The sequence below is a fragment of the Chionomys nivalis genome, chromosome 8, assembly GCF_950005125.1.
Source record: "Chionomys nivalis chromosome 8, mChiNiv1.1, whole genome shotgun sequence".
NCBI lineage: Eukaryota > Metazoa > Chordata > Mammalia > Rodentia > Cricetidae > Chionomys > Chionomys nivalis.
This window is the reverse complement of record NC_080093.1, coordinates 3,375,613-3,403,132: the sequence shown is the minus strand read 5'-3', so window position 1 is coordinate 3,403,132 and position 27,520 is coordinate 3,375,613. Positions and strand designations below refer to the sequence as shown.

Genomic DNA, 27,520 nt, shown 5'->3' with positions numbered 1-27,520 from the left:
TGCAGTGATTTTTTTTTAAACTTAAAATTCTTGTGCTTGTCTTATAAAGTTGTGCTTTTCTAAGTAGAAGGGGCATTTAAAATGGGAATGACTTGAAAAGGCATGCATTGGGTCTACCACAGAGCACTTGCTTCTTATTATTTGAAACTTTGGGTCTCTTAAACCTGACTATACTTTTTAATAATATAATTTTAATATCAGACACCTATGATTATTACTCCTATTGAATAAGACACCTAAGAGTTCAAGGGCTCTAAAAACCTACCAAGACTTCAGTTTTGTTATTACCTCTTCTACTTGGCTTCCCTGGTAACTTACCCTCCACATAATATAAAACCTTTCTTTTGGACTATGCTAATGAAATGGAATAAGAAGGGGATACTGGTTCATGGGTGCGTGGAAGTCAACACACTGGAAAGTGAAGCATTAACACTGGTTATGCTCTTTATACAAGTGTTGAAAACACTTAGCTTCAAGGATGCATGCTAGGTTACTAGTCATTCCATTAGAACAAACATCTGTTTACACCGGATGTGTGCTGAAACATGGCTCCATGGGTTGCTGTTCTGAGCGGCTTCCTTGTAATATTGGGGTGTGAGTGTTTAGCCTGCCTGTGTGTCTCTGCACCACGTGGATGCCTGGTGTCCAGGCCAGAGCAGGGTGTGTCAGCCATACTGAACTTCCAGATGGCTGTGAACTGCCCTGTGGGTCCTGGGGATTGAACCTATGTCCAAGAAGAATAGCAAGTGCTCCCAACCACTGAGCCGTCCAACCCTGAGTTTAAAATTTTCTTACTTTTCATAAGACAGAGACAAATCAAGATGTTTTAATTTTTTCTTATAATCATATACTTGACAAGTAAAAGTACTGTGACTATATTAATAGTTAAAAGAAGTGAAGTATTTTCTACTTGGAAACTTATTTTTGCATGTCTTGAATGATTTACTTGAACTGTATCTTTACAGCAAAATCCACATTCATTAGCAAGGGAGCCTCACTTTCATTTAACTCCATATTATCCATGAGTCTTTAAATGCTGCATTAATTTCTTGTAGCAGCATTATTTCCCTTATAAATTCAGTTAAATTTCCAGTTCAGATTTTCAAAAATATTAATATAGAATTTAATCACATTATTCAACAACTTTTCTAGAATATTGTGCTCCTCTCATGCTTAAAAATAAGTAAGATAAAAAATCAGCTAAGTTGCCTGACATAAAGAGCTGTCCTGTGAACCTAACCATACCTCTTGGAGTCCTGACGCATAAGATCTGATTTGGATTTATTGAATCAGTCTTAATCTGTGACTGAAAATGATCAACTGAAACTTAAGTGTAAGTCTGGGAGCTTCGGAGTTCACTGTTTTTCTTGCTGTATTTCAGACTGATTGATAAATACTGCTAACAGCAGACGTGTCATGGGCTAAAGTTTTGAGAAAAATTCTCCATCTTTAAACCACATCCAGCACATTCCATATAAGCACATTATACTTGGTAAACTCCTGGGTTATTGTGTTTCGCCTAGGGTGAGGTATGATCGATGAAAAGCTTCTTGGAAATGACACTAGTAATGCCAGTGAATTAGGAATGTGGAGGTTAGGTTGGATAAATGTATGTAGAATTACTATGCAAACATTTGCAATGGTTTTAAATAAAATACAAAATATGCCGGCGATATTGGCTCAAGCCTTTAATTCCAGTACTTAGGAGGTGCTGGCAAGAGGATCTCTGTGAGTTCGAGGCCAGCCGGGTCTACTAGCAAGTTCCAGGACAGGCTCCAAAGCTACACAGAGAAGCCCTGTCTCAAAATAAAGCAAATATATTATATATTATATTTATAATATGAAAAATATTTCCTGAAATTATAGTTTTTAGACATGGTTGGGCACTGTCATTGTTTAGGCCCAATTATTTAGGTAGATTAAGTAATTGCCAGTGAGAGTGACTCTCCCTGAGTAAATATTATGTGATTAATCATAAAACCTTGCATGTTATATATTCAGGCAAGTATCTGAAACAAATGTATTGGATATACATGCTTATGTCTTCATTCCCCCCAATTTTTATTCTTTGTGTAAAGTTTAAAATCATGAACTTAACTGGGAGTTTCGTAAATGAGTTCATGGTATTCAAATCCTTCCCACCCACCCCCACCCCAGCTCTTCCTGGGTTAGATGCACACACACATCCTACTGAATGCAGTTAATGTTGCCTGTATGTTCATGTGCTTGGGGCTGATGAGCTAGGACTGGGAAACCTATCGGGCCTTTCCTTGTAGATAGCTCCTCCTCCTTCAGCAGCCACTGGCTATGTAGAGCCCTTCATTGAGGTGTGGGACTTTGAGGAATTTTTATCCATCCACTTGGTCCTGTCTCCTGGAGTGGTTTCATGCAAGCAGCCATCTTGTTGAGAGTTCATAGGTGAGGCACGCTGCCATGTCTAGAAGAAGCTGCCTGCAGAAGTCACCCTTGTCCTCTGGCTCTCAAAACACCCCTGGATGTTTCCTGAACTTTAGTTGTAGGGTGTATGCTTGAAATGGCTGGATTTAGGCCGAGCACTTTATGGCTACTTCTTTGACCTTTGTGGATCTCCGTAGTAGCCCCTGTCATCTGCAGAAAGAACTCTGATGGGGGCTTAATATTACTCGTAACTGTGGATAGAAGGAAAGTATTCAGATACAGTTGGTGGCTATGCTAATTTAGGAAAATGACCATAGTAGATTCTCTTCTGGTGTCTCTGGCATCTTCAGGTTGAGTTCTTAGCTAACTCTACAGTATCAGGCGTGGAGTTCCCCCTTTTGAATGGACTCTCTGTCCATTTTATTGGGGATGTCTTGGCAGGTTGATCACTGTTGTGGTTTTCAAACTTTGATACAAATGTTCACTCTGGCGCAGAGAAGAGACTGCCCCTCTAACATCCGGGCTCAGAGAGAGAGAGCAGACACAGTGCTCCCGTGTAAGGTGTGATCAGAGTGAGAGAGCAGACACGGTGCTCCCGTGTAAGGTGTGATCAGAGTGAGAGAGCAGACACGGTGCTCCCGTGTAAGGTGTGATCAGAGTGAGAGAGCAGACACGGTGCTCCCGTGTAAGGTGTGATCAGAGTGAGAGAGCAGACACGGTGCTCCCGTGTAAGGTGTGATCAGAGTGAGAGAGCAGACACGGTGCTCCCGTGTAAGGTGTGATCAGAGTGAGAGAGTAGACACGGTGCTCCCGTGTAAGGTGTGATCAGAGTGAGAGAGCAGACACGGTGCTCCCGTGTAAGGTGTGATCAGAGTGAGAGAGCAGACACGGTGCTCCCGTGTAAGGTGTGATCAGAGTGAGAGAGCAGACACGGTGCTCCCGTGTAAGGTGTGATTTGTGTTTAAAGCAAGGGTGGGGTGTGCTTGGGAGCAAGTAGAACACATGAACTATGTATCTTACCCACACGAACTATGTATATTACCCACGTGAACTATGTATCTTACCCATGTGAACTATGTATATTACCCTCCCGATTTAAAGAACAGTTCTTCAATATGGTAATTAGATTTTAAATAATATATTCTACAGATATTTAACTGCCTAGTTCTTCAAAGTGAATTCATTCAAAGACATTAATAGAAAACTTTTGCCTATGAAGACAATTTCATATTATTTCAAAAGATTCTTGAAGTATGTTCTGCCGTCTTACTTTGAGTTGTATGTAGCTGAAACAGAATGATGTGCAGGTGTGCTAACATGAAATGTGCTGTTCTTTCTTCCCGTAACTTTCTGAAGTAGTGTTCCAAGTCTACTCAGAAAACAGAAGCAAATCAGTCAGACCACATCCTAGCCTCAGAAAGTTGAACATCTTAAATCTTTCTTTATCTGGGACATCTGAGCAATCCCTTCTGATAGCTTGTGCTCATGGGAATGGCACTATGTGTAGATATGGGCACTGCCAGTCACAGACAAATGCTTACGTCAGAGCCAAGAAAGAGAACCTAAAAGTTTAGATGACTCCGGATTTTCATCAAAAATAGTATTTAACCCTTGGCCTAAGAGATGCAGAGTTTCCTTTTTCCTGCTTATGGATTCTAGAGGGGATTGCTTGCTAGCTGAACAAGCTATAGTTCAAAATGGGGCCCGTTAGATTCCAGAATCCAAGCTCAATCAACTATATAACAAACTCCAAACATAACCTACATGTAGGCAGGTTTGGTTTGTAATTGACTATTTATAATGTACCGTAAGCATCCGTTTGTTGCAGTGGGAATGCACTGTGGGTTCCGTAATATGAAGACATGATCAATCCTTATTTGATGTAACTTGAGGAAGACAGTAATGCTTGCTTAGCTCCAGCACAGTGCTCCCTCACCACCGAGAATGTTCATTCTATATTTATTGAAAGGTCTTTCATAAGATCATTTAAAGATTGACTTAATCATATAAAATTCACACTTATACAAAGAAAATAGAAACAAATTAAATTACTTCATGTTCTTCTAAAAATTTTAAACTTAATAATCTATGTTTTCATAAATCAGTTTTGAGTAGTTGAAGAGGATTTATTTCACATAATGTCACTGACCGAGATAATACCGTTTACATTCATGGGTGCAATGCCACCTGCATGGGAACTGTCATCTCACCAGCAGTGGTTATGCAAGCTCCTCACTTGTATCACACCGGAGTTGAGAGAGGTTAAAATTTGTTACAAAGTGTCAAGGGTGGGTAGAGCCAGCTTTTGAAGGGTTGCTTTAGAGTTCACCATTGCCTGCTGTTCATCTGGTGCATCCTTTTAAACCTATCAGGCTTTAGTAAGTATCAGTTATGTTTGTTGTCTGTGTGTGATATAAAGAATAATAGACACGGAATTATGTGTTACTGTCATGAGAAGAAACTCCTACATCTTCCATTGTTTTCTTTTTTGGAATCTCTTCTCAACAGTGGTTTCTTTAGTTTTTAAAATATTGCTGTTTTGTTTGTGTGAGTATCTATGTGCATGCGTACACGTGAACATGCGTGCTGGCGTGTTTGTGTGGCGTGGCCCGTGGACTGAGGCAAGAGAAGAGCTTCGTGGAGCTTTTTCCTCTCCTTCACCTTTTCTGGGATCCAGAAATGGAACTCAGAGCATGGGGACTAATGGACAGCAGCACCTGTGTCCCTAGTTTTATATCAACTTGACACAGGCAGATTCGCTTTGGTAGAGGAAACCTCAGTTGAAAAACTGCCCCCAGCACATTGTAATGTGGGCGAGTTTGCGGTGCATTTTTGTGATATTTGATTTAGGGGAAGAGCCCAGCTTTCTGTGGTTGGTGCCGTCCATGGATGATTTTTAGGCATTATAACAAAGCAGACTTGAAACTGTTGTGTGTTTGTTTATTATTTTTAAGTTTTCTTTAAATTTTGAGATTGTAGTATGGTTACATTTCTCCCACCAAGACATCCTGTTCTCTTCCGTGTTCTCTTTCAAATCCGTGGCCTCTATTTTTCATTAACTGTTGTTGAATACATGTGTATCTATACATATATATTCCTAAGCTGTATTCATTTTTATGCCAGTAAAGTGTTCTTGTATTGTAATATATTGCATGAATTATTATATAGATATATGAAAAGAGTTTTTGTTTTCACATTGGAGTTGACATAATAAAAGTTTGACTATCAAAGTCATCATGCCTCCAGTGTTCTGTATTAAGTTAATCCGTGTTCCAGCTGTCTGTATTAACTTCGTCCATATCCCAGTATCCTGCATCAACTCCATCCGTGTTCCATTTTCCTGCATTAACTCCATCCGTGTTCCAGTGTCCTGTATTAACTCCATCCGTGTTCCAGTGTCCTGTATTAACTCCATCCATGTTCCATTTTCCTGTATTAACTCCATCCGTGTTCCAGTGTCCTGTATTAACTCCATCCGTGTTCCAGTGCCCTGTATTAACTCCATCCGTGTTCCAGTGCCCTGTATTAACTCCATCCGTGTTCCAGTGCCCTGTATTAACTCCATCCGTGTTCCAGTGTCCTGTATTAACTCCATCCGTGTTCCAGTGTCCTGTATTAACTCCATCCGTGTTCCAGTGTCCTGTATTAACTCCATCCGTGTTCCAGTGTCCTGTATTAACTCCATCCGTGTTCCAGTGCCCTGTATTAACTCCATCCGTGTTCCAGTGCCCTGTTTAAACTCCATCCATGTTCCAGTTGTCTGTATTAACTTTATCCATATTTCAGTGTTCTGTATTAACTCCATCTGTGTTTTCTAAATTGATGCTTAAACAAAGAATTTGACCACAGTCTTAAAGCTGACGTGAGATAAATTCTCACACATGTGTTGAGCATCCTCCTTCATGGACCATACTGGTCCATCGGTGTGTGTACTTAGCCCAGCACAGACTTTATGGGTGGTTTATTTCATAAGTTAAATGTTTCCACTTGTGAATGTTCACAGTCTATCCATCTGGTTCTAACAGAAGGGAAAATGCTTCTAGTATGGTGGTCTTATCCAGACTGATTATGGGTTGTCCAGGACTAAGTAATTTGCATGCTAGGATAAAGTTTTCATAATCCTGTATTTCATATTTAATTTAGAATAAGCTTGCTTTCTGCGGATATCAAATTCTATAGTGTTATTTCACAGCCACTCAGTCGCATTATTTGTAACATGAAGACAGTTGATACGCTGAGATCCTAACACTGCGCATGAAATCATCACCAGCAGTGGTTCGAAAGCCTGCGATCAGAAGGAAAACCTCCGTGGTCGATGATGTGTCTCCTGTGGATCACACGCCTCATCTCCAGGCTTCACAGCGCTAAGTCCATTCTGCCTTTACCTACATGCTTTCTCTGGTGTAGAGTGCCATGTTCATTCCTTTTAAAATTCTTTGAGGCTCCTGTAATTATAATTTGATTTAACTCCTTGTCATTTAATGCCATGAAATGTCCTTTAATTATATTTATGTTATGCATTCTTTACAGTGTTGAATGAACTCACGATTCTAGTTTTGAAACGAAGCTATATTGTATAAATTATATAAGTAATTACATACACTTCAGCTCTGCCTTTGCCCGTGTGCAGCCATCCAAGCTTGAGTGTGTTCCACAGCTGAGTCAGTGGTGGACAGCTTCTTATTCAGAATAGCTCGGGATGAGAGTAATCCTTTCCCTTAGAGCCCTTTTATAGACACAGTTTCCCATTTCTTTGGCAAATTGGTATCATGAAGTTTTATTCTAGTCATAGGAGAGAATGTTTAGAAGTAATTTTTCTTTTTATCAGAAGCAAACACAGGCAGTTTGCTTTCAGAACGGAGCATCCTTCTGATGATGGACGGTGTGTTATTACGTGGAGAATCATTATTTTGCTAGCAGATGAGCTAACATGAATTTAGCATTTTGTATCCCTTTCTTGTTTTTATATAAATTATAATAAGTAACATATCTTTTAGCTTCAGAATTCAAAATTGCATTCTGATCCAGCCCCTTGATTTTCTCCACGCAGCTAACCAATCAGTTCTATTTTTCTAACATTATTACATGCACATACTAGCCACGTCAGCATACGTTCCTCTTTGTTCTAACATTATTACATGCATATACTAGCCACGTCAGCATATGTTCTAACATTATTACATGCATATACTAGCCACGTCAGCATATGTTCTAACATTATTACATGCATATACTAGCCACGTCAGCATATGTTCTAACATTATTACATGCATATACTAGCCACGTCAGCATATGTTCTAACATTATTACATGCATATACTAGCCACGTCAGCATATGTTCCTCTTCTAACATTATTACATGCATATACTAAACACGTCAGCATACTTTCCTCTATGTTCTAACATTATTACATGCACATACCAGCCATGTCAGTATATGTTCCTTTCCCACATACATAACATGATAGACTTTATTTCCCATCTAACAGATTTTATCCCTTAATCTTTAAAATCAAATAGATTATTGTAATTTTAAATTATTTGCCATCCTAAAATGTTTACGTGAGTTGATAAGATTGAATATTTATCCTTTTGTTATCAGTATTTCTATTGTTTATTGCCATTGTGAAGTTGAGTTCATATACTTCTTAGTTTATATTTTGAGATCATAATATAATTGCATCATTTCTCCTTCCCCTTTCTTCTTCCCAAACCTTCCCATATACTGCTCCTGTTCTCTTTCAATCTTATGGCCTCCTACTTTTTAGTTGTTACATACATGTATGTGTATATACATACATGTATGTGTATATACATAGCCGTTCCTAAAGACGTAAGTACACTGCTCCGTCTGTATGGTGATGGTTGCAGACATGTTTCAGGCCCCCATTGGTGTTGTATAAGAAGTTGTGTTCCTTACTGGGGAAGGCAGGGCTCTCCTTAGTTGCCCTTAGCTCTTCGTGTAGAGTTTACTACCGAGCTTCCCCTGCCCTCTTTAGCCTGATTGTTGCTGCCCTGCTAGTCCAGCTCATGTGTTGCGTAGGCTTTATGGGTGTTGCCTTCTGACATAACTACGTGACACGGTCTGATGGCAAACTCGGGGCTGGGGCGTTTTTTATAGAGCTTCTTAAGAATTTGGAGACATAGTTCTAAACTCATACTTATTTTGAAGTAGCTCTTCAAAACTTTATGGGTCTTACTAAAATTTATAGCTGTAGTCAGGCAAATCAGCACAGACATAAGACATAGGACACAAGGGGCCACGTTGAAACCCTACGGCTTTACACTAGCATGCGGACAGACTGTTTTTACATAGTGTGTATTCGTGTAGGAGTGTTTGCACACTTTACACTAGCATGCGGACAGACTGTTTTTACATAGTGTGTATTCGTGTAGGAGTGTTTGCTCACTTTACACTAGCATGCGGACAGACTGTTTTTACATAGTGTGTATTCGTGTAGGAGTGTTTGCACACTTTACACTAGCATGCGGACAGACTGTTTTTACATAGTGTGTATTCGTGTAGGAGTGTTTGCACACGTTATATGTTGGTATAGAGAGAAGATATAGTGATAAGGTCATTATATTACTTAGCTGTAGCTTTTTTTTTGACTTATTTTGTTGTTAAAGAATGGTACTGATTTATGCCTCTTAGGCATCGGACTTCCACTCTGGGACTTTAGATGTCGAGTTTACTGTCTTGATTTGATTGGCTCTAATCATTTTACATCACTGGCCCTTCACTTACTAACAGCTCAGATGACCAGAACATCAAAATTCAGTTTACAGTGGTCAAGATTTGCAAAATATGTGCAATTGGAAAACTGAACAGGTGTCATATCTTTGGAAACCTTCTTTGACCGTCTTCATGATACTGTTCTCTATTAAGTGTGTATTGGTGCAAATGTTTTTTCTTGAAAATGCCTCGTTATTATAAAGTGGCATTGATTTCCACAAACATGAAGATCTAGTTTTTTTAACTTCTTCAGTAAAAACGTTAACCTATGTCTTCAAGTTCCTCCTGAAGTGGAGGGTAGCACTGTCCACAGCTGAAACTGTCTTCAACTTGCAAAAACATAAAAGGCCTAAAATTTTTACTCCAAATACGAGAAATCTGCCATTCCCAGACGGAGGATTTCCATTACATCATCAGTGTGAAGCATTCATCTCACGAAAGTGGAGAATATATTATTACGTTCAGAATCCTATTTTGCCTGGCAGATGCGCTAACATAAAGTAAGCAGTAAATCTGTTGGCTTCCTTGAGATAATTAGTAATTTACATATAACCTTTGGCTATTCTTTTATCTTAGAATACTCATGTAAGTTGTGCAAAATTGTTTTTCATGTAGAAAGTGCTTTGAAATGCAAAATATAATTAAATTCTCTATTATTTTAGGACAGTTGTGTTTCTAAATGATGCTGTTGAGACGATTGAGAATATTCAGAGTCCAAATGGAAGATGGGAGGAAGCTCAATCATAGCCTCTGTGGGTTACGTTGTTATTTTTCTTTATCAGTTGAAACAAATGAAAATGCCGATGTAGTGAGAACACTACAGTTTTTCTTACATTAACGTATTTATAAATGGCTTGGTTGTTTGGGTATTTCGCTGTTTTGCATATCAAGTTTAGGGGCGGGAAGCCTAGTATTTAGAGCTGTTTGTAACTCGGTTGAGGGCATGGGCACAGAACCAGGAAACTGCTAAGAATTCTGGGCACTAGCACAGTAATAATGCGGAATGGTGAATTATATTCCAGGTTCTAGGGACTGAAACCAGTCCTGCAGACGGCAGGTCAGAAAGTGTCTGTTTGACCAGTTGGTCATAGCAAAATTAGTAGCACCTCTGACTCCCTTAAGACACAAAATGGTTCTGTTGTACCGATGTAAGCCTAAAGATTTCATCGTTTTAGTGATGATTGAGCTTAGCGTCTGCTTTAATGTGAGAATGTGTGGTATTGATTATCTATAGGGTTCATATTTCATATTATTGCATAATAATGTCGATATTTTACTCACAAGTTTTGCGACCTTGATTGTGCCTTTTTACTTAGAGTACTTCCTACCTGGGCTACTGTGCACCAATTAATCTTTAAGATATGCTGATATAATTTTCCCAGGTGAAAACATATATTTTTTTCTGTAGACTAGAAAAGTTAAAGCTCGCCTAGTCAAATTTATCTTCTATATAATGTAGGTCAAGAAAATTTTATATTAATTGCATGTATTTTCTGATAATATTATTTGTAGTGATACCATGCATTTTAGCAACCTATTCAAAGAGAATTATTAGAATTAATTTCACTTGCACTGTTTCTGCTAATGTTTTCTATTTTTAATCTAAAATTTTAATTGTATCCTGATTGAAATTACATATTAATATGTCCTCTTAGATCTGTGCATGAGCATCTTTTCCTGATTTTCATAAAACATTTAATTTTTAGGACCTACAATTAGCAGATAACCTGCTCATTAATGAATAATGAAGAAATATTTTAATAACAGTTCCATAGCTTTTAAATAAAATAAATTTCCCAGATACTTCCGGCCAGGAGATTAGTTCATTATGAGTAACAGACCCACCGTCTGTGGTCCTTTTGTCTCACCTCTATAAATCCTTGATAGTCTCAGTCTTGATGGGTGAGTGCCGCCACCTTTTATCTATTGCTTACAATATTTAATATGCCTCATTATTGTGCAGAGAATTGCTTTTTATTTTTCTTAAGATAAGTGTTTGTGGATTTCAATTGAAGGTGACTTTGTCCCGAAAGCTGGCAGTTAACGATAACAGTGAATAACTTTTATGAATGTGGATGCATAGAAACCAGGCTGGCAGAGGTTATTGTCACACATAGTAAGTAGCCCACATCCTTTGTGCAGGCTGTTAAATCTCGGTCATATGTGTGATTTCACAAGGAAAAGGGTGTTACAAGGTGGTTTTTTAAAATTTTATTTTAAATCCACTATTGAACTTCACACAGAACAGAATACGTTCTAATTGTCCTCATCTTTTTTTAATATCAGAAATTTATTGTTGGAAGTGAACTTCATAAAGTGGAAATGGGACGCTAGATCATAAGGCGTATCCACTGAAGGCAGAATGCCGCCTTGCTAATGCGTGTACTAGCTTTTCATGCGGTTGAAGATTTAAACACGAAGCGTCGCTGCACTGCTGTCGGTGCCTGTTGATCACGGAGCACATGTGCTCCGTCCTGCAGCACTGATGCCGCTTCATGCGGGTTCTCACCAGGTCCCCAGAGCCTGGGCTGAATTCAGCCTCTGTTCCCGGTGACATGGAAGGGGATGAGCGAGACACAGTTGCAGATAATTCCTCCTAAGAGTTGTAAAGCAGTTGACGTGAGCTATCAGATTTTACTTTAAATAAATCTGGTTTCCAAAACAATACATCCGTATCTCTCAAAATTAGATTGAGCTGAAGTAGAGACTGGAAACTCCTGCACATGCTCACATCCTCTGAAAGCTGTCTCCCTGGGTCCTGCAGATGGACACCTCTCTCTTATCTGTCCTTCCCAGTTTCCTCTATGCATAGTCCAGTAAATTCAAATATGTGATCCCACCTCAATTATTTCTTACATAAAATAATATTTTATAATATACCAAACCTGAGATATCATATGATACATAAGAAAACAGTTTCATGTGCTATTGAGAGAGGAAAAACTACTGGAAATTCAACAGTGCCATGGTAGTGGTTGCCAAGGATATCGCGATGTCAGAAATTCTGATCTGTACGAAATCCACATGGTGGGGGTGAAGCGATGCAGCCTGTCCTCTGCCACACGCCATTTTTGTTCCTAATAATATAAAGTGGGTCTCTCCACTGCGGATTTTATTTCTTTATCTACAGACACTACTGTCTCACAGGCTATATCCTGATCTATTTAATCCCATTTCATACTGCTTTTCTCTTTAGCTGTTGAAACCTTCTGGTTGGCTTTCTCTGTACCCGTGTCAGTGTGCTTGGAGGAAATCTGGAGCGAGCCTTTGCTGGGCTGTGCTCACTCTCTGTCTTCCATGCTCAGCATCTTCCCGTCAGAGAGAGTTTTCAGGATATTATTTCCCACCAGATGTACGATGGAGAAACTGCAGTTCTGTGATTTGCCAGAGAAGAAATGGCGTTTCCGGGGAACCTTCAAGTTGCACGTTGTGGGTTGTGTAAAGTAGTCCTTAGTTTCCAGTGTTCATGAACCACATATTTCTCTCTCTCTCTGCGAACTGTTCACCTTTTCCCTCCTTTCATGGAGTTGTTCATTCTTTCAGCAGTTTTTATCCCTGGAGAGCTTTCTGCCTTGGAGATTAGCTTCTGTCTTCGGTATGGGTTGTTTCTTTCTCAGTTTGCCATTTGTTTCTTCCTCTGTTCTTTGAACGTCACCCTAACATATCCATATTGTTCTAACCCAGTCTCATGAGCTGAGTATCCTGGAAGGGACAGAAGCGTGCTTTACAGATACCATGTCTGACGATGTCCTGTCTCTGCTCCTAGGCGTTGCCTTCTCACTCCATGGTCTTATGGTGGGGAGAGGCCAACTCTCTGCCTTCTCAGTTTTTGAGGGCACTTAATCCCAAACCCGAGAGTGGACCATTCATGATTTAATCATCCCTAAGATTCTATGCTTCACAGAAGGCAAAAGATTCAACCTCAGGGTTTAGAATTTCAGCAAATAAATATAAGAAGATACTTATATTTATGTTTAATGGGGAGAGTTGCCAAGATTCTTGTATCTTCTATAATTCATGCCATAGATACTTCCTCCTCTGTGGCTGTAACTTGAAAATTTGAAATAATTTCAATTAGAAATGCTTTCTCTTTATTTTTATATTTTTGGGGACTCTTGCTTTAGTGACTCTGGTGACCTATAGATTCGAGGGCTCATGCTATGGTGTGCTCTGTAAGCTGCAGGAGGGCACTAGACTGTTGTGTATCGGATGTGGTTGAAACGTGTTGTCTGAGTCTTAGGTGCTTTTTTCTTCCCTCTTGGGAACTAGCTAGTTAGATGCTCTCCTTGGGACCCAGCAGCTCAGGAAAGAACCAGCATTGCCAGGCAAAGACCTCCCTGTCATTGCAGTCAGATATAGAGATGTCAGGAGGGAGAGCAGGCCCTCCAGCCCCTGATTCCTCCTCTCTGCCTCAACTGGCTTGCATTCCTCTCAGCAGCTCAGTCAGAAGGCAGCAGCTGGGACAGCCCTTCTTAACTAAAGACAGGCTTTAAGACGGATGCCCTGTTGCTCTAAGTACTATGTTGTTTCCATGCTGCGTTTAATGCCCTTGAAACAAGTGAAATATGGGTATAATTTGAATAAGAAAGGTGACAATGGGTCATCTTTGTTCATGACATGGGCATGTTCTATGAGGGTAACTCACCTCCTTATGGCCTAGCCTGGGCAGCTTCCCTGTGGCTGTAGAAGCTCCTGCAAGGACACTTGCCCAGTAGATAGGATGTCTGACTTGGCAGATACCTCTAGTGATTCCATACATGACATACTTCGGAGGATTTTGAGTATCTGCTTACCCATAAAATAGCATTTAATTGTATTGTTATTATGTTAACTTTTTATCCTGAAATGATATTGAGTATGTCCCATGCTTTTGGATGTCTGTAGATGAGCATGTATTTTTTTCGTCTTAAGCCATATGCTTTATTATAGCAGCATATTTACTGATATTCAGCCCTACCTCCGACTTTGCAATGAATCCCTGATTATATTTCCTTCTCCTCTTCTTCCTCTTCCTCCTCCTCCTTCTCCTCCTCCTCCTCCTCCTCCTCCTCCTCCTCCTCTTCTTCTTCTTCTTCTTCTTCTAGTTTTTGTTTTTCTCTTTTGTGCATTTTTCGGAATTAGAAATTAATATTATGCCTACTTCCCATTGTTGGTCTCTGCCATAGGAACTTCTGCTGGGACTTCTGTTGAATTACTGATGAATATCTGCTGTCACAGTGTCTGCTCTGGGGCTGTGTGACGCTCACCCCCCACCTGTGGGAATGATTGTTTTATGTTTTGTTTTTGTGAAGTTATTTTATTCTGATCTTACTTTTTTTTAACATTTTAACTTTTTTAACACAGTAAGTAAATGCAAACCAAAGCAAATCAAGTACTAAATAATAAGATAAACAGCTATTCATATATAGTTCAAAATTAAGGAATGGGTGTGTGAGGATGCACACAGGTTCTAGGAGGAGTTTGGGGAGGAGGAGCCATGATCAAAATATACTGTGTGAAAAAAACTTTAAGGAAAATATTTTAAATATTAAAAAATGCAAGGAGTCTACCTTAATTTGTTCTGTATTGAAATTTAAATTAAATTATTAAATTAATAGAAATTAAGTTATGAATTTGGTTAAAATGAAGTAACATGCAATATATTAAAATTCTGTATAATTAAATCAAAGCCACAAAGCGACACTTGACAAGAAGTTTGTAGTTTTAAATTATTTGACCAGAAAGAAAGACCAAAATTTGGTAACATTGGCGTCCATGTCAAAAGATGGGAAAGAATGAAATCAAAGTCTTGCAAAGCAAATGTGAAGTCCAAGCAGAGGGGTTAGTGGACAGGAGGTGAGGAGCCAAGGCCGCTACCTGAGGGTCACGCCTCAGGGCCTCTGACTGGTGTGTGTTCCCTCAGAACCATGCTCCTAGCCTGATGTGACTGACCTTACTCACCCAGATTACTTTTCTCAGACTTCCTGTTGAGTTCCTGTATTCAGTAAATGTGACTCATTTAAAGTAGGAAATGGAGACATTAGATTTTTTTTTTATTGTCATTGTTTGTTTTGCTTTGGTTCTTCAAGATGGCGTTTCTCTATATACCTTTTACTGCTCTGGAACTGGCTTTGTAGATCAGGCTGGCCTCAAGCTCACAAAGATCCATCTGCCTCTGCTTCCAAAGTGTTGTGATTAAAGGCGCAAGCCACCACCACTCATCTGAGACATTAGGTTTTGAGCATCGTATTTTCTGAATTTCTTTGAAATGAAGCTTCATATTTTTCAAGTTGTTATATAGATTTGTGCAGGATTAGGTTCCCAGATAGTTCTCAGAAAATTAGCCTGGACTGTTGCATAAACTGGACACAGAAAACCCTCAGAGAGAGAACTGCTAAACTTGCCTAAAGGTGAGATGATCTTTCGGGGTTCCTGACTCATGAAAGAGTCTGCGAGACATTCTGCAGGACACAACAAAAAATGACTAAACTGTCTTTGGAATTTCCTACTTGATGAAAATGTCTGCTGGATACTATGGGCCTGTAGGCTGAAGATGGATGCCACAACGGTACAGAGGAACTTTGAGTGACTGTCCAGGCAGCAAAATGTCTCTGTCATTTCTAGAGTTTTCTTATTTCTTATTTACTTAGGTAATATTATATCCTTCTGGAGTCTTTGATGGAGTTAAAAAATAAATAGATAGTTATAATTTTCCTTAGTTATAATAAAAGATAAAATAGATATAAATATTATAACTGTAATTCTTGCTTGATAACTGTTTTGCTATATGTAATCTTACTATGTTAAAATGAAAGCCTTTCTTTGTTTAAACAGAAAAAGGGGAAATGATGGAGGTGGTTCTTGTATTTTATCTGTTGCTTTCATTGGTTAACTAATAAAGAAAACTGCCTTAGCCCATTTATAGGCCAGCCCTTAGGTGGGTGGAGTAAACAGACAGAATGTTGGGAGAAAGAAGCTGAGTGAGGAGTCGCCATGATTCTCCCACTCCAGACAGACGCAGGTTAAGATCTCCCTGGTAAGCCAGCTCATGGTACTACACAGAATATTAGAAATGGGTTAGAGCAATATGTAAGAGCTAGCCAATAAGAGGCCGGAACTAATGGGCCAGGCAGTGTTTAAAAAAAAAAAAAAAAAGAAAAGAAAATTAGCAAGCTGGCTCTACAGGCTGTGTAGAAATGCAGACTACTCAAAGTATCTCCAAAATCCTGAAAGGGTTCAAAAAACACACATACTCTTGATTTTCCAGAGTCACCAAGAACATAATATAAAACACCGCAAGATGAATTAGAGCAGTGGGCCTGAGTGGAATGGGACCCTGCTCTGAGATCTACTGGGTTTTAAAAGGAGCACATGGCAATTTTCTGGGGTAAATGTCATTTTAGGATGTTGTCCTGAATCTTCTGGATACAGCTACAGATGGTGAGTTGTGACCTTTCTCACACATCATACACGGAATTCTCTCTGAAAGAGGTCATAGGCATAAGTTAAAAGGCAGAAGCTTTGAAACTCACTGGAGACACCATATAAATTCTCATAATTTTCAATAAATGATGACGTCTTAAATATAGCTCCCGTAAGATAGCTGTCAAAAGATTCAATAATAATTTTTATTTCATCAAAGTTAACTTTTATGCCTAAAATAATTTTAAAAAGACAAGATGCAGAATCAGAATGAATATTTACAAATTTACATGAGATAAGGAATCAGTGTCCAGAATACATAAGGAATTCACATAATTCAACCAGATAATGTTGTAGACACTGTTCAAGTGTTAGAGTAGACATTGTTTTCAAAGGATGTTTATGGTAGACCATCAGCAAGATAAACAAAACACAAATACCATTTAGATGTGACATTTACAATCACAAGTAAACTTAGGGATAGGAACATTTTGTTAAATGGGTATAGAATTTTTCTTTGGGTAATAAAAGTATTGGAAATCATGTTTATGGTTATACTGTATTGTGAATATAATTATCGTTACATTACATGGTCAAATTGACAATCACGTGTTTTGCGGTGAGATCCAACTTTATATCCACTGGGCAGGCTGAATAGACTTGACAGATAACAGATACTTGTGGAGCTGAGCATACTGCAGCCCCATGTGCTGTGTACGGGCGGGGTTTGTCAGTTTCTGAGAAGGCCAACTGTGTCGTCACGTGACCTCACCTCTGTCCACCTGGAAGCGTTTTCTTCAGGGAAGGTAAAGCCCTGAAACCTGAATACAGAGGACGTGTGTCGAGTGTGCAAAGGTGAACGCCATGTAAATATACACTTGTTATTTGGCTCAGAAACACACAGAATGTGGTAAGTGGATGAAACCATAGGGAAAACACCATATGCAATATAACACAGAGGCAAATACATATGCTGTGTGTCTGTGTGTGAACATGTGTGTGTGGGAGCATGTCCACATACGTGCACACGCCAGAGGAGAATGTCAAGTGCTCTCTGTGCCTCTCTGCCTTCCTTTTCTCATGACAACTTTTTTCTCTGAACTGGGATCCAGAATGACAGCGAGAAGCCTCCGTGGTCCTCCTGTCTCGCTGACCCACAGCAGGGAAGGTTGAACAGGCACACCGCCATACCTAGCTCTTTCTATAGGAGCCAGGAATTCAAGCTCAAATCTTCACACTTGACTATGAAGTGCTCTTACGCACTGAATTATATACGTTAGAAGACACCAAGATGGTTCAGTGGGGAAAGTCTGACAACTGGAAACCAGTCCCCGAGAGCCACAGATGGGTTGAGAGAATAGACTTTTACCAACTCTCTTCTCACCTTCAAGTGCGTTCTGCGGCATATGTGTGCGTACACATGTGCAAATAAATGTAGTGTATACAAATATGAGTAAGATTTCCGTACTAAAGACAAACCAGAGAATTGGCTCAGCAAGTGTGGATACTCTCTGTGTGAGTCTGATAGTCTGACTACAGCCCCGGGAGCCCATGTCGAGATAGGGGAGCACTGATCACATGACATCGTCCTCTGGCCTCCACATCCATGCTGTACAACAGACACCACACTTGTACATATCACGTGCATGCTTTCAATAGTAATGATAACATTGATAATAATAGTGATAGCATAGATGATGAAAGAATTAAAGACTGTAGATGGACAAGAAGTTGATATTTTAGTGTAATAGATACTTTCTGTAATTAAGTTGCATTTTGGTGGCCTTACAAGTGTGCATAAAGTGAATTGAATTGCACACTGTGCTCAGGTTCATAGATACCGATTATACCGTGGTAGGATTGTTAGGAAAGCCTCTTCAGTTTGCATTTCCTTGAAAGCTAATGATGTATGTCTAGCCATCTGTGTTTCTTCTTTTGAGAGTCCTGTGTTCAGATCTAAGCCTATTTTTTGACTGGTTGTTTCGTTTCTCTTTAGTTTTTAACTTTTTGGTTCCTGGTGTATTCTAGCTGTTAATTATCTGTTGGAAGTGAGCTGGCAAAGGCTTTGTCCCATCCTGTCGGGTAAATCGCCTCTTTCCTTGTACATCAGTGTTGTCAGTTCTGAGCTCCCGCTCGACAGTTATTGGCCTTATTTCCCGAGCGATCAGGGCCTGTTCCTGAAGCGCACATGACATGCCGTAGTGCCCGCTTGTCTTCTCTTCCAGCACCGCCAGGGTCGGAGCTTTTATATGGAGGATTCTTTTTTATCTGCTGGAAGTTGATTTTTGTGCAGCTTCATTTGTCACCAGTGACACCTAATTTTCCTAACAGCATTTGTTGAAGATATTGTTTTTCTTCCAGTGTGTATTTTTGGGAACTTTGGAAAAAATCAAATGACTGAAGTTGCATGGCCTGAAATCTGGGCCTTCTAGTTCATCTCGTTTGTCTTCATGTCTGTTTTTGTGCTGGTTTTATGTTGTTCTTATTATTATGTCTGTGTTGTATAACTTTAGATTGGTATGGTAATGCCTGTATGATAATCATCATGGTTATCATTATTATTGTTATTGTTATTATTACTATTATTTTGTACAGGTTTGCCTTGGCTGTCCTGGGTCTTTTGTGTTTCCTTGTGAGTTTCAAGATCGTAGTGAAAATAAGACATGCATTGTCTGTGTGACATGGAGAAACGAGCTAGACATGCATTGTCTGTGTGACATGGAGAAACGAGCTGGACATGCATTGTCTGTGTGACATGGAGAAACGAGCTGGACATGCATTGTCTGTGTGACATGGAGAAACGAGCTAGACATGCATTGTCTGTGTGACATGGAGAAACGAGCTGGACATGCATTGTCTGTGTGACATGGAGAAACGAGCTGGACATGCATTGTCTGTGTGACATGGAGAAACGAGCTGGACATGCATTGGATCCTCCTCCTGGCTGGCCAGAGCCTCCTCCTACCCTGCCAGCTTTCATAGTCCTAGAAGGTGGTGTGCATTTTGGGGGAATCAGCCTACAAGGCAGTATGTATCCACTGGCACGATAGTGTCCCTGCGGCTATTGGGGTAACCAACTACTCTGATTAGATTTGTGGTCCACCTCACAGGAAGAAATCTATGCCTGATACTGTAAACTGGTTACAAAAATGTGTGTGGGGGAAACTAAGTCATAGGCCCCAGGTGGAAGCTAAATTGTTTAGATGAATTGTTGACACAGAGTCACACATCCTTCTAAAGAGTTGTGTGTATATTTGTGGGTAGTCAAACACTATTCTTAGCCTTGGTCACAGAAGTCTTTTCAGTGGCTGGATGTTTTCAGGAACTACGGCTGCACAAGGTCCTGAGAACATGTGGTGGTCTAGTGCTCAGCTGTAAGGTTTATGTCATTCCCTTTAATATCCAGGGAAGGCAGAATGTAAGAGCGAGAAGATAGGGAGAAGGGCTGCCAAAGCTGTATCTGGACTTGGACGAAACCAGAATGTCACCATAGGTTCAGTTACCACCGGTATGCCCACCCACCACCCATTACTGCTCAACTCTGTGCTGCTGATGGATTCCGAAACAGGGGGAACATATCTGGTGATGTTTTCATCCAGTGGTCACTCAGATTACTTTGTCTCAGAAAACAAAACCACAAGTCACGGATCTGGGAGAAGGGGTTGGGATGGAGAGCAGTGTAGGAGGAGGCCACTTGTTCGTTCCAGCCACCCAGAACCAAAATAACCACACAAAAATTACATTATTTAAAACACTGATTGACCCATTAGCTCTTTCATTTTATCGGCTAACTCTTCCATATTAATTTAACCCATCTCCATTAATCTGTGTATTGCTATGTGGCAGCAGCTTACTGGCAAAGTTTTGGCATGTCTGATTCTGGTAGTGGCTACATGGCATCTCTCTGACTCTACTCTTCTTTTTCCCAGAATTTAGTTTAGTTTTTCCTGTCTACTTCTATTCTAACCTGCCATGCTCTGCTATAGGCTCAAAGCAGTTCTTTATTCATTAACGATAATCACAGCATGCAGAGGGAATCCCACATCACCTCCCCTTTTCTGTTTAAATAGAAAAGGAAAGTTTTAATGTTAACATAGTAAAATTATATATAACAAAACAGTTATTAAACAAGAATTACCATTACAATATTTATACCTATTTTATCTTTTATCATAACTAAGGAAGACTATATTATTACTATTTATTCTTTAGCTCCATTAAAGATCTTAGAAGGATATAATATTACCTAAGTAAACAGGAGGTGCATTGTAAGCAACTTCCAAAACTCTAGAATTGACAGAGACTTGTCGCTGCCTGAACAGTCACCCAAAGTTATTCTGTAATGTTGGAGCATCCATCTTCAGCCTACAGACCCATAGTATCCAGCAGACTTTCCCATGAAGCAGGAAATTTCAAAGACAATTCCGCCTATATTAGCAGTTTGTCCATCACATTTTTGTTTGTCCTACAGAATGTCGAGCAGACTCTTTCATGAAGCAGGAACCCCTAAGGTTCGTCTTACCTTTAGGCAAGTATAGCAGTCATTTCTTTGGGGGTCCTGCATGTTCATTTTATCAAGCAGTCTAGGCAAGAGCAGTTTCTTGCCAAATGGGCAACCAACTCCATAAGGAGCCTCTTTGATGCCTAACATCTTCTTGAAGTAGCTTGGTGCTGCCAGAAGCCCATGAGTCTCACTGTCATGGAAAGTCCTAAGTTATTAAAACATTTTACGTGCCATATTCTGTAGTCTTTTGAAAGGTATGAAGAATGCCTATCCATCTGAAATACATATCTGTCTATCTAGAAAATCTAACTAACTTGCTTGACTATTATGGATGATTATCTATTAACTTATTTTTCTTAATTATACACTACATTTTTAAGTGAGCTAGACAATCATAATACCTTAATCAAGAGCAGAAATACATATACACAGTATAACAAAATTGACCTTAAATTTGTATCATTAAAGCAAGATCCATACCAATGCAAAGTGTCTGTCTCTATAGCAGAGAGGGGCGTTGGTTGGGGTGGGGAGTAGGAGAGAGCAGGGATAGGAGGGAGAGTTACCGGAATATATTGTCTGTGAGCACAGCATTGTCAGAGAAGAATGAATGCTGGTTTTTGAATGAAACACCATAAGTACTTGTTATCAGAATGTAGAGGAGTCCGAGTAGACCAGTTTAGAGCTGGAATGGCTGTCTAGTTCACGTAAAAGACAGCCGTAGTTGAGACTGGGTGATAATTCATCTTGGAACTGGAAGAAGAGTGAGTCTGGAGTTTTTATAGGTCATTCATATAATCCTCGCTGATGGATTGGTCACAGTGGATGAGAAAAGGCCGACTGTCAGAGCACAACCTGGGGCTTCACCTTTAGTGACCAGGTAGGCGACATTATGTGACGGCGTAAATGAATGCAGACAGATTATAAAAATATATACAGCTTTAATAAGGGAATAGACTTACAGGACCACAGGTTCCCGTGGAGAACAGGAAAAGCAGAGAAAAGGGCTGCTGGGATCATGGGATCACGCCCGGCAGATTTATCCGTAAACATTAGCCCGAGGCGAACACGCCCCCAATGGGTGGAGCTATATCCCTACAATATTAAGCAGGAATTCTGAGAGCTGGAAGAAAGGGTGTGGGGAGAGGAATCACACAACAGCCAAGAAGGAACACATATGTTTTCTCCATGTCAGATATTAAAGTATGTTCAGATGGAAAAGCTCACGGAGGTTGCTGAGCAGTTGGCTATGCAAGCCTGGGGTTTCAGAGAAAAACCGTCTGAGCATGGAGCTCCCAAGCCTACGACAGATGACTGTTGGCCGTGCTTGCCTGGGATCTTGAGCAAAAGCCATGGTATCCGTGGGGACCTCACAAGTCTTCAGATTCTGCACAAGCTGCTGACTCCCACCACTAGGTGGAGCCAGGCAGTTAGAATAAGCATCACCAACAGCATCACTTGAGCCCTAAAGTAGGTGTTTTGCTGGGTAGAGAAATTGATCAGGAGCATATTAAATGTCCGCATAAAGGTGCAGGTAATGCAAATAGAAAACACCGGCATATCTGAAAGTGTCCATTGCAGTGACAGTGCTGTGTAATAATATAGAAAAGACATTTCTGTGTCTGATTCTAGGCAACCCTGTGACGGATAATAAAGAAATGCACAGCCAGAGTCAGAGTCTAAAACAGGAAGTTAGTCAGGAAATGGCTTACACAATCACTCCTTACATAGTCTAGGTTGCATGTCCACACCCACAGCAGACATCTGCATGTGGAGGACGCTTGGACATCACCTTTGCTCGTCTTCCAGGGAGAGGTTCCGAGTTGAAAGCGTATTTGCCTGAAATAAATTTCTTCAAAATATTTCCTTGCTTTTAAGAACCCCTGTCAGGTGACAGTGAGTGGCCTGTCATTAACTGTCAACACCATTTTCTTCTGTCTCAGACATGTTGAGATACTGTGTGACTTGGGGACTTTATGTTTGTAATTTCACATTTGCATTCAAGTTTCCATAGAGATTTTCTGACCAATGCTGGTTTGCCAGTGAGTTCAAGTTTCTCAGCTCTGTTCCCCATAGCCAAGTGTGATGGTGCCGGGACCAAACGTATCTCTTACCAAACTTCCATATTATGTAAAGTCTCCTTTCTTTGTGAACAATTAGAAAATTTAATAATTGCTAATAATCGTGTTTTAGCTATTTTGGAATGAGTAGTACATGTGAAGGGTTTTTGATACAATTTTTTTTTTTTTTTTTTTTTTTTTGGTTTTTCGAGACAGGGTTTCTCTGTGGTTTTGGAGCCTGTCCTGGAACTAGCTCTTGTAGACCAGGCTGGTCTCGAACTCACAGAGATCCGCCTGCCTCTGCCTCCCGAGTGCTGGGATTAAAGGCGTGCGCCACCACCGCCCGGCTTGATACAATATTTTTAAAACAGTGTATGTATTTTAGTGATCACAGTCTTGGAAATATTGCTAAACTTCTGGATATCTTCAGATAGACTTGGAATAAACATGGCTGTGTCTTCCTTGAAAGTGTAAAATTCATTGTTTTAATAAAGTTTTTGAATGGTCCTTTCCAGGGATTCATAAAACACATTTTAAGACATTAAGACTTGGAAAGTGATTTAAGTAGAGCATATTATGTATATTCATCTTTTTCTACTTAATGTTCAGTTCCTAAAGTATTGGTTGTTAATGGACCATCCTCTCTAACTCATTCTGTTTACTAAGCTAGAACCAGGATGTGCACAATTACGACGCAATAAAGCCTTTAAAGCAGAATGCGTCGCACTAGAGAAGGCTTGTGCTCATCTGCAGCCAGGCAGAGAAGGGGGCCAGGATCGAGCTGGGAAACAAGCTCCGTGCACACTCTTGCTTTGATTATCGTCTGAGCGTCTCAAGTTTAGTGCTGTTGGCATCTGGAGTGTTTTCTAGCATGGTTTGTAATGTGTTTTCCCCTCTTCCCATGTTGCTAACATAACGGTTCTCCTTCCCTGTTGGATCTTTCCCAGTGTTGTTACCCTTCCCTTTCTGAGCTCCAGCCACACCACCGCATCTTACAGACACCTTTTTAGGTGTTTATTTATGTGAGTGTGGACACCTTGGTTGGTTCTCTCTCTGGTTTCTTGTGCTATGCGCCGGTGAACACTGGTGTGTGGGTAGTCGATGACGGGTGTGTTCAGTTCCCTGTGTGCCTAGCAGAGCCATTGCCTGGTCTGTCTTTGTGCTGTCTTAAATGATAGATGTGCAAGGCACTATCTGTCCATCAGTTTATAAAGCGTCCTCTTTGTCCACATCCTTGTCAAGAACTTAATGTCTTGACTTTATTATTGTAACCATCCTAACAGGCGTGAAGTACTGTTGTGCTGTTTTCTGTTTACATCCGTTTTCCTGGCGATTAACAATGTTGAGAACATTGCTTGTGTGTCTTTCTTAGTGGCAGCATTCCATCTCTGAAGAAATGTCTATTCAGGTTCTTCAACATTCTGAAATTCTGTGTGTCCATACACAGGTGCATCCGTGCTTACACACATACATATGTGTGTGCTAGTGCATGTGAAGGCACATGGATGTGGAAGTCAGAAGTCAACTGCAGTGGCCTTTCCTCACCAGCTGCCCACATTGGTTGTTGAGACAAAGTCTCTCATTGGCTTAGAGCTTGCTAAGTAGGCTAGACGGGCTGGCTGACCACTGAGCCTTAAACTCTGCTTGCCTCTTCTTTCCGCAGTGATATTTGTTATCGTCCCTGTAACAGACCCTAAACATCTAGACAGGTCCACAGTCGTCCTGGTCACATTGTCATTACGCCTCCTCTTAGAGAATCTCCAGCATCTCATCTGGACCTGCTCAGCCTTTCCTTCCTTGGACCTTTGCAGTCCTATAATCTCTACCTGATACCTGCTATGTTTTTTATCTTTCCCTCTATTTTCAAAGTCTGCCTTTATATATTACTTCTTCATTGAATTCCTGAGGTTTTCTGTGACGTAAATACTGTGACTCTATTTGGCCAGAGTTCTTCCCTCAGGGGCCCCCAGGAAACCACTGCGCTTCATGCCTTCTCCAAACAAGACTGAAGTGAGTTCTTTGAGATACTTCAGGGGAAGTTAGCACATTTCATTGTCTTCCCACTTTCTTCCATTCCCGTAGAGAAGCTGAATATTAGAGTTTATTCTCACTTGCTCCACTAAGATGGGGACAGGTTCTGCGGTAGATGCCTGCAGACTCATTCAGATGACATGACACACTCTTTGGGAACAACCCTGAACAAATGCCCATTGGAAAGTGATTTCTTTGCTCTCTGGGGTCCCTTTTGCTTCCAAAGCAAAATGACTGGAATCCCAATCTCTCCAGGATGAATATTTCAGCTAGAAGTTGTGTGTTTGTTGTGGAAGTCATTCATTCCTTAGAGGAAGAGCTGGACGTTGGTGGTGGTGATGGGGGGGGGGTGTCTCTCTCCACTGCTGTTTGTAAGTGACCTCAGCCTTCCTGGCTGTTAGATGTGGAGTGGCTTGATTTGCCCAGTGCAGATCTGTCACCTGATTTCCAGCTTTCTCTGAGAAGGAACTGGTTCACAGTGGAGAGTGGGAAGACTGGAACCTCATTTGTTAGCACCTGACTGACCTCCTGAGCACACACTACACTGTATTGAAACAAGCAGAAGGGGTTGCCTGTGTTTGCAGCACTTTCTATGTGGGTATCTGAGTGCTGAAGGAGTTACAGCTGCTATTCCACCTGCTGCAAATCAGTCACTAGTGATTTAGGGATTGGCCAACAAAATAATAATTATGGGAAAAAGTATATATCTTTATGGGTTGAGATGTTATTGAGAAACACAATTAATTTACAATAAAAGTAAAATATATACTATAACATTAAAATGCCTGTGAAGATTAATGTGTTTATAAAATAAGAAGCTATTAACTAACTTAGCCAATAATATCAAGGGATTGTGTATAAATGTCACTACTCGTATAAAATTAGGGACATATTTAAATAATGTCTATTTGAATAACTATTTAAAATCAATTTCACTTGAGCAATAATGTTGGCCAAAAAAGTCTAGAGCATGTTTCACCAGGACTTGCTGGATCAATATGGGCTATATACTATTTATTCTTAGTAATTTATAATTATATTCTTATTTAGTCATTGGATTCTCATCTGTTTAATGGGAAAACATATTGGATTGGCTGTATTTTATTATCTGATCCTTTGACACTACGTGTGTGCGAGTGCCGGCCATCAGAAGCTGATCTTGGGTCTCATCATGCCCAAGCTTTGCAGATGCTTTCAGAAAGACATGTGAAGTTTCATTTCTTCCTCTATCATGTCCGTGTTAGGGGCTCAACTCTGTAGGCATAATTGAGGGTATCATTTCAGATATAATTCTGAAGAGAGACTCGGCATAGTCTTCTGTTTTTACTTTAACCCTGAATGACATTGTTTTGAATTATACTTGTTCATATAACATATAATTTTCCCCATCTTTTAGATAAAGAAATGCCAAGTTAGTTACTGGTAAACTATGAATCTGTTGAGCTTACAATGAAAGGTCGGAGCCGATGGTCTTGCCCGTCTTCTCAGGCAGCCACACTGGTAGCCACCATCTCCATTGCTGCAGTCTGTCGTGTTCTGTGTGCAGCTGAGTTACATCTGACACAGCTTTGGCCGCTTCTTTGTAAGATTTAAAGTAGACATTTATTCTGGCATCGCGAGATTTAGATTCATGGTGTACAACATTCTGTGGCAAAAACAAATAAGTGCAAAGTCCATTAGTTACATCGAAAGTTTGACTCTCCCAGCCGTAAGAATAAATCTGAATTGTCAAGGCTCTGATTGTTAAATGATTATAAGCACTACTGCCGTAGGCCATAGATGTTAAAAAGCCTAAGTGTTTCTTTCCGATGGGGAAGCAGGCTGCTTTCACATGGGTGCGTGTCCTAACCAGATCAACAGGCTCATTTGTGTGCATGAAGTGCTCATTTGTGTGCATGAAGTGTGCTTTTGTTCCTGTTGCACGGCCAGCTTGTGTCTGCAGCCCCACTCCGTTCTTCTCTTCATCTCGAAAAGAGTTTTGCTTTACAAGTTCGCTCTGCTTGCTTTAACCTTTGTTTATATAATCGTGATATATAAACCTTTGGTAGATATATATAGAATGTTTCTGCTTGTGTCTTTTCATTATTTTGCCATAAATTCATTGTTTGGCAAATTGGTTCATAATTTAAGAAGATAAAATACTGTTGTGTGGTGTGAACATGGGGATAGCCGTATCTGATTAATAGTGAGATCCACTGCAGTCTGTCTCTGTGTGGGTTGTTTACTTTCTTCATGAACACAAGCACACCTACAGCCTGTAGGGAAAGTGGATACAATGTTCACAACAATCTCTAGGAATTTAATTTTCACTGATTTAGGTATATTGGGTGTTTCCATGTAATAGGCAACAACTTCTGTTCTTCCTGGTCTTGGCCCCTTCACTTTGGGGAA

At 40.2% G+C, this 27,520-nt stretch overlaps 1 protein-coding gene across 3 annotated transcripts in view; it reads left to right on the top strand.

The window, feature by feature from the left end:
- Atrnl1 (attractin like 1) overlaps nucleotides 1–27,520 on the top strand; it is a 548,573-nt gene that overhangs the window by 199,000 nt on the left and 322,053 nt on the right. The window lies entirely within an intron of this gene.